The following is a 7,451-nucleotide window of genomic DNA, read 5'->3' as shown; positions in this document are numbered from 1 at the left end:
TATTTTAATCAAAGTTAATCGTATCAAAAGAAAATGTGAAAAGATACGGAAATAGATCATAGATTAAATGCAGCGTCATTTTATTTTATACCAACCTCGGTAACTCATGCATACACGTTATACGTAAGAGTATAGTTCAACGGACTTAGTACCAGAGGGTTCCGAATAACAATTGTTCTTTTGTTCGTTACAAAAATATTTCATAAATATATATTTTATTACGAGAAAACTTACTTCAATTGTGCGGTGTATATTTATTTAACTTATAAGGTAATGTTTTATGAAAATACGTCAGTCTAATCCCTAGATAAAAGCCTATCAATATATTTTGGTTGTCGGCTACTTCCACAAAAAATAAGACATAAATCAGACAAGCTTATTACAGTATGATGACAATTTTGTGCCTATAAATCCATTTATTGAAAGGTCACTCTCTAAATATATCATCTTTACATAAAATGTCAATAATAATTCACATTATCAAAACTGTATATAATGTGTTGCGTTTATTTACATAATGCATAGACCACGCACTCGGGTTTTGACCGTTTTTTAAGATTTGCTATTAGTTTTTGAAAGAAAAAAAACTTATTATAGGATTCAAATTTTATGACATATGTAGGTTTATTTTCTTTATTAAATAAAGCGTTTTAATTTAGCGGGTTATTAATGCATGACCGTATCAACACTCGTCTAAGCGTGTATAAAACAGGTTTAGAAGTTTACACCGTTATCTCTGTCACATGAATTCCGTGCGTAGAATCCTACAGCTTTAGTAAATCACTTCTAGCTTAAATTCCAACGTGATTACATCGTTCATTAAAACCCACAGCCGATGTTTATATAGCAGCTGATATGGTTTAAAATGCCGAATACCATCATCTAACATTCAGATAAGTATTTTATTTGCCATAATTGTTTTTTTTTTAAAACAGTTAGAGATTGTATTCTACGATTTTAAGTTCTACCTCTCATGTACATTGTATTTCATAGTTAGTGAGTTCGCTACCTTTGTTCTCTACCTTGCCTTAATTAAATAAATCAGTTAGCTTTAGTATTATACAATATAAAAGTGCATGATTTTTTTAGTTTCCGACTGTTTAATACATTTGAATATTCTTTTACTTTTTGAAAACCCAATTTTCTAGTTATCTAGACACATCAGCACGAACACGTGCCATCAGCACGAACACGTGCTTGGTTTCTCCTAAACAGATAGTGATTCAACATTGACGATTTATACTGTTTATCTATATATCTGGTTTATATTTCAATATGTTACGAATTTCAATTACTGCAGTATCTGCCCTATCTGAAGCAGAATTCTGTTGTTATTCATTGAATGAATTTAGTTGGGGTTTTTTCACCGCATAATATAAATTATAATGAGTTTGCGTACATTTTATTTCTAATACCAATTCTTGTGTGGTGTCAATTATCATCCACTTATTCAGTAGGTGGTTAATATAAGATAAAACGAACAGTAATGGTTATATACAACTTTCGTGAAAAACCCTTATCGAATATAGACAACTGAATTTTCTACAGACTGGTTATATTTGTTTAGAATAAGTGCCAGCTCTTTTTTTGAGAATTGTTATTATACCTGTAAATAAAATGGGTAGCTTAAATATTTAAAGCTTTGACAATCTTAACCTTTCGGATGTTGGTCGTATAAACCTCTGGTTAAATGCCGATTTAAATAAATTAGTACTACCACGCGGTCTTAGACCGTTAGTTGTGGGCGTGGTCTTTGATAATGTATAAAGTATGTATATATTTGACATTGTTGGGTAGAGCAGACTATTTTTCACTTATTATCTTGCTGGGAGGCCAAACATTTATAACATTTTTTTTTTCTACACTCACATGTGAATGATATTTTGTTGTAAAGTTGCATTTGGTAATAAGGGTTTATCGCAACATAAACTTGATGTGCGATCGGCCGTGTAAAGTGGACATCTGCTCAGTACTATAAATTCTGAGTATACCTAGCTTATAATTTATTTCTTACACAAAATTAAATCTTTTCCGATTATACTCTTCGTTTTATGTATCACCTTTTTCATTCCTGCCAGATATAAATAAAGGAATTGATGTAGTTTCTGGACATTATGCTACGACTGACCGCGTATAATTTATGTTATCATGTGTTTAACTGTTTTCCTTGTCTTTCTATGTAGCATAACCAAAAGGATTGGCAGGTCATCGGCTCGTGAGTCTAATCCCATCAGTCATCAAAGGACGCACACATGTTGTCTTTTCTTATGAAGAAATTGGTCATTCAATCAGTAAACAATATGGCATAGTGGCATGGCATGGTTTTTGGTTGACAGTTAACAAAGAATTTCAATACGCATATGGCGTCGAGGTAATTGCATATTTGATAATCAATTCTTCTTTTTTCTACTCTTATTTCACATATATAACTTCACTTACGAAGATACGATAATTGTTAATAAACTATAAAGCATCGAATGCAGAACTTTTCCATAAATAGAACTGTTCTCGCACATATATCCCCCCTTTGATTTGAATATGCAGCATGTCTCTAAAATCATGTTAATTCCTCGAAACTAATACTCTAAAAAAAAAATACAAAGAGAACATGGAACGTAATTTACATATTACGGGTACTTTCAGTCCACGATAATGTTGTGGGATAAAATATTTTTAAAATAATGCTTTAGCCGTGTTTTTATCACACGTTATATAAAAATATTGTTTTGCATATGTCATTTTATTCAAAATGTGTGCATAGTTATTTTTCCATATGTTGGCATTCTAAAATTTTATCGTTATCTCATCTGTAGGGCTGTAAGCTTTAAGTCCTAGCCGATATCATTGTACTGAGTGTACTTGCTTAAAGTGACGCTGTATTCCTTTTTCATTGTCAAGTCTTATTTTAAAAGAATAACTATTTTAATAGGTTATAGGAAATGTACAACAATATCGATTTGGTAAAATATAAAAGATATCACAATATATTATAACACAATGTACTGATACAGAATGTGACTTGAATTCAATAGGATAATTGGATCAAAAACCAACACAAATTAAGTATCAAAACATGTTTCGCTTTATTCAGCTTCCTGAGTTGATATGACGTAAACGTACAAAACAAACGTTTACGTTAATAGACGTCACATTTGGCGCGTAAATAATGTTATAATATTACAATAAGTAATACAATAAAACATGTGCACATGTATGTATGAACGTATTTTTTTACATAGCATATATAATTTTCAAAAGAATTACATACATATAAACTAACTTGATCATAAGATACATATATTTTCATAGAGAAACTAGGCTAGTAAATAATTACAACAAGTATGAAAATAACAAGTAGTGAGTACTTATGTGAAAGTTTAGAATCCGAAAAAAATGTGCTTTAAATTTAATCACATGTAGAAAATTGTAAAAAAGGGAGATAATAATTTAGAAACATCGTTATCAATCAGTATATCTTATAAAGCTATCAAATAAAATGAAAATGATCTATCTATTATCTATTCAAAACATGGTATTATGCTCAAAATCAATTTATGTTATACGAAATAATCAAAAATCATATTAATACATTATGAACAAGAGCTGTCACAGGAGACAGCGAAGCTCGACTAATAAAATACTGGACGCAGTAAGGAGGACAAAACTATGAAAGGAAAATCAATTATGTATAATTATGTATTAAAAAATAGTAAAAACATAACATTTGTTAACATTAATTCCAAGATCAAGGGGAATAATTCTAGAAATAGTCATGCTAGAGTTATGGACCTTGTCACACAACATTTGTGTAATGATAAGAAATATATATTTGAAGTTTGAAGTAGATACCTTAAAAAGTAAAGAAGTTATTATATTTCTTAAAGAAAATCCTAAGTTCAAAGAGAGATAAATCTGTAAATATTGCTTCAAGAGTTATGAACATTGTCACATAAAATGTAATTGATGATAAGGAATAAGTATTTGAAGTTTGAGGTAGATACCTTTAAAAAAAAAAGTTATAATAAAAAATAAGATTTTTCTAGTAAAGAAATCTAAGTTTATGGGGAGATAATTCTTGCAATATTGGCGCTAGAGTTATGAACCTTGTCACATAACATGTGGATGATGATAACGTATATATATTTGAAGTATGAAGTTGATCACTTTAGATATAAATAAGTAACAGTAAAAAATAAGATTTTTTATGGAAAATTCTAAGTTCAAAGGGAGATAAATCTAAAAATATTGGTGCTAGAGTTATGAACCTTGTCACATAAGATGGGGATGATGATAACATAAATATATTTGAAGTACGAGGTTGATCCCTTAAGAAATAAAGAAGAAACAGTAAGAAATAGTATTTTTTGAGGAAAATTCTAAGTTCAAGGGGAGATAAATCTGAAAATATTGGTGCTAGAGTTATGAACCTTATCACATCAGATGGGGATGATGATAAGGTACATATATTTGAAGTATGAGGTTGATCCCTTAAGAAATAAAGAAGTAACAGTAAAAAATAGTATTTTTTAAGGAAAATTCTAAGTTCAAGGGGAGATAAATCTGAAAATATTGGTGCTAGAGTTATGAACCTTGTCACATAAGATGTGGTTGATGATAAGGAACATATATTTAAAGTTTGAAGTTGATACCTTAAGAAATGACAAAGTTATAGTGAAAAATATTTTACTGCACCAAAACTTTAATCTAAAATCTGGACGCGGACGCCGACGCCGACGCCGGGGCCAGTAGGACAGCTCTCCATATACTTCGTATAGTCGAGCTAATAATGTAGAATATAAATGTAACAATCAAAAATATGCGCGAATAAAGGGAGGTAATTAAATACTTATATCATCGACGTAAATAATGTATTTGTATAGATTCAAATAATTTAACAGCAATTTTAGATACAGTTAATGATTACTAAAATAGAACAGTCTTTTTATGCCGATATGTACTAAAAAAGATATTGACGAGTTTGTAAAAAAGTTGCAAGTATATATACTTGAAAAACGATTTTATTATTTGTAAAGCACCTTTGCATTCAAACCCTTCCGGAAAAATGTTTCTGTCTTACGTTACCAGTATGTCTCTTTCAAAAGTCTCCCCATATTATAATGGTGTTTATCAATCGGCATAAATTCAATGTAAGAATATAAGTACACATGTATATGTATGTCTTCCCATCGTAATATAAGTAAAAGTCTATATTACCTTAAAATAAATCGTGATTGTAATAGGTATTTTATGATTGGCGAATTTTATTTCATAAAATATTGTGTGGCCCTCAATACACGCTATTATGTGCATTTCGGTGCAATGAATGCTGTCCGTCAACATCATCTCATTATATACGGAGATCTCTGAGAGTTCACCTTCGCCTCGTTTTCTCTTTAGCTCTGAATATGTTATTTTCTACTGGATTTTCCATGCCATACGACTCCATTTCCAAGACCGTATTGTAACAGAATTTAGCATATTTAGCGCTTATTATCATAGTTTCAGCATCATTGTGTTGCTATGTAGCTGTCAAAGCATTTTCGCTGGGCGCTGTCTTTCATATTTTATTCATTACATTATTTCATATTTTGTTTTCATTGATATTTATTTGCACCAAATGCTTAATAAAGTCACGGCCTTATCCCATTCAATTATGTTTTTGTTATTTCTTTTTCTGCAATGGCAAATTACAATGTTGTTACAACTGTTAAATAAACCTCTTTATTTAAAGGCCGTTATGTGTTAAGAGGTTCTACTTATCATAGTAAACAGGTTCTACTAAACATAGTAAACACAAAATAGAAGATTCTTGGTTCTACTTTTGTCGTTAAAATGGTGTGTTTCACAACATCATGTTGCTAATTGATGACATCATAATGTCCCTATTTACCTTTAAAGAGTATTTATGTGTGAGGCATTTTTCCGGCTGATATCGAACCTCAATTATTTTTATAAATAAAACCCGCATAGAAATTAAGTAGGTTTATTTTCTTTATTAAATAAAGCGTTTTAATTTAGCGGGTTATTAATGCATGACCGTATCAACACTCGTCTAAGCGTGTATAAAACAGGTTTAGAAGTTTACACCGTTATCTCTGTCACATGAATTCCGTGCGTAGAATCCTACAGCTTTAGTAAATCACTTCTAGCTTAAATTCCAACGTGATTACATCGTTCATTAAAACCCCACCCACCCTACCCTTAATTGCTGATATTTATATACAAATTTTGTTGTACGCTTTACTGCTGTCAAGACTTTATATTTCAGCTGTGAGCCGGACTCCATTCCACTGTTAAACCATGCCATGCCATGCTGCTTGCCCAACTAAAGAGTACCACAATAAGGAGACCATCCGTAATTAACTTGGACATAGTGTTAACTTTCATCACTGTATGATGTTCATAGCTGAGACAAAAGCTGTCTGCAGTGGACATTTAACTTATAAACAGTTTTAAAACTTGTAATCTTTAACAGTGTTAAAAGGCGTAACTAATAATTGTGCAAATGCGTAAAGTTAAAAAATACTCCAATAGAACATTTAAATAATTTCAAAACATGCGTAAATGTAAAATTTGTATCAATTTGCAAGGATGCGATCCGACATCCGGTGGTATGACATTGACAAACGGATGCAGGTTTCCTATTTTCCCAATGGGTTTTGGTTTTCCTGAGCGAGTCGACCACAGTTTGCAGATTGATTAATTGCGCATGTTAGACTTTTTATTGGGCACACAATTGTCCTTTGTCGAAATTTAACCTAGAGATAACTCAATTGTATCAGTTTCGAGATGAACTTGTATGTTATAAGATTTTTTCCTTTTTTTTGTGTGTGTGTTAATTGACATGTTAACCCCCCCCCCCCTGTTCTAATCGTCCGTCGTGACTTTAGCTCTTTCATTTTATTGAACTTAATTTTGAAAGTCATCTATTTCACTCGTCAAAGATTTTACTCTAATGCAATTTTATTTTTTTTGTGTGAGCACCGGTTTTGTTTTATAAATGATTATACGAGGGTTGTCCCAATATTCTGTGACAAGATTGATTAAAAGCTAAATAAAACAGGTACGAATTTGATATTTTAATATGTTATAAACCCATATAATTTAAACATTTTCACAAATTTTCATAGATAAATATCAACAAACAACAAAAGTATGCCATAAACACCATGGAAACTAACTGAATCGCGGCGCACGTCCAACGTCAAAGACGGCGTTTAATCTATATAAGGCGCCTTTTTCAAATACTCTCAACTGCTTTCAACGCAATAATGGTACTCATAAATCGTCAATTTCTGACTTAAATCATGTGATTGTTAATGTCTGTTGAATGTTTGGATGGCATACATTAATTTTTGCTATACACGAACTTCCGGTCTCGTTACTCCTGTTTTTACCTCTAGGAAATAGGCGACGAAGATCGGTCTTCCTATCCGTGTTTTCCTTATTTT

General features: G+C 31.2%; 1 long non-coding RNA gene across 1 annotated transcript; it reads left to right on the top strand.

Moving 5' to 3' along the window:
• Positions 1–788: 788 nt before the first annotated feature.
• LOC132745566 (uncharacterized) lies at positions 789–7,004 on the top strand. The gene is made up of 2 exons (XR_009627859.1): positions 789–2,371; positions 6,269–7,004. It is a non-coding gene; the product is annotated as an uncharacterized LOC132745566 (long non-coding RNA).
• Positions 7,005–7,451: the final 447 nt, after the last annotated feature.

This window comes from Ruditapes philippinarum, unplaced genomic scaffold (genome assembly GCF_026571515.1).
Source record: "Ruditapes philippinarum isolate M1 unplaced genomic scaffold, ASM2657151v2 ctg4229_1_1_1_1, whole genome shotgun sequence".
Taxonomy (NCBI): domain Eukaryota; kingdom Metazoa; phylum Mollusca; class Bivalvia; order Venerida; family Veneridae; genus Ruditapes; species Ruditapes philippinarum.
This window is presented reverse-complemented; position numbering and strand designations above follow the sequence as displayed.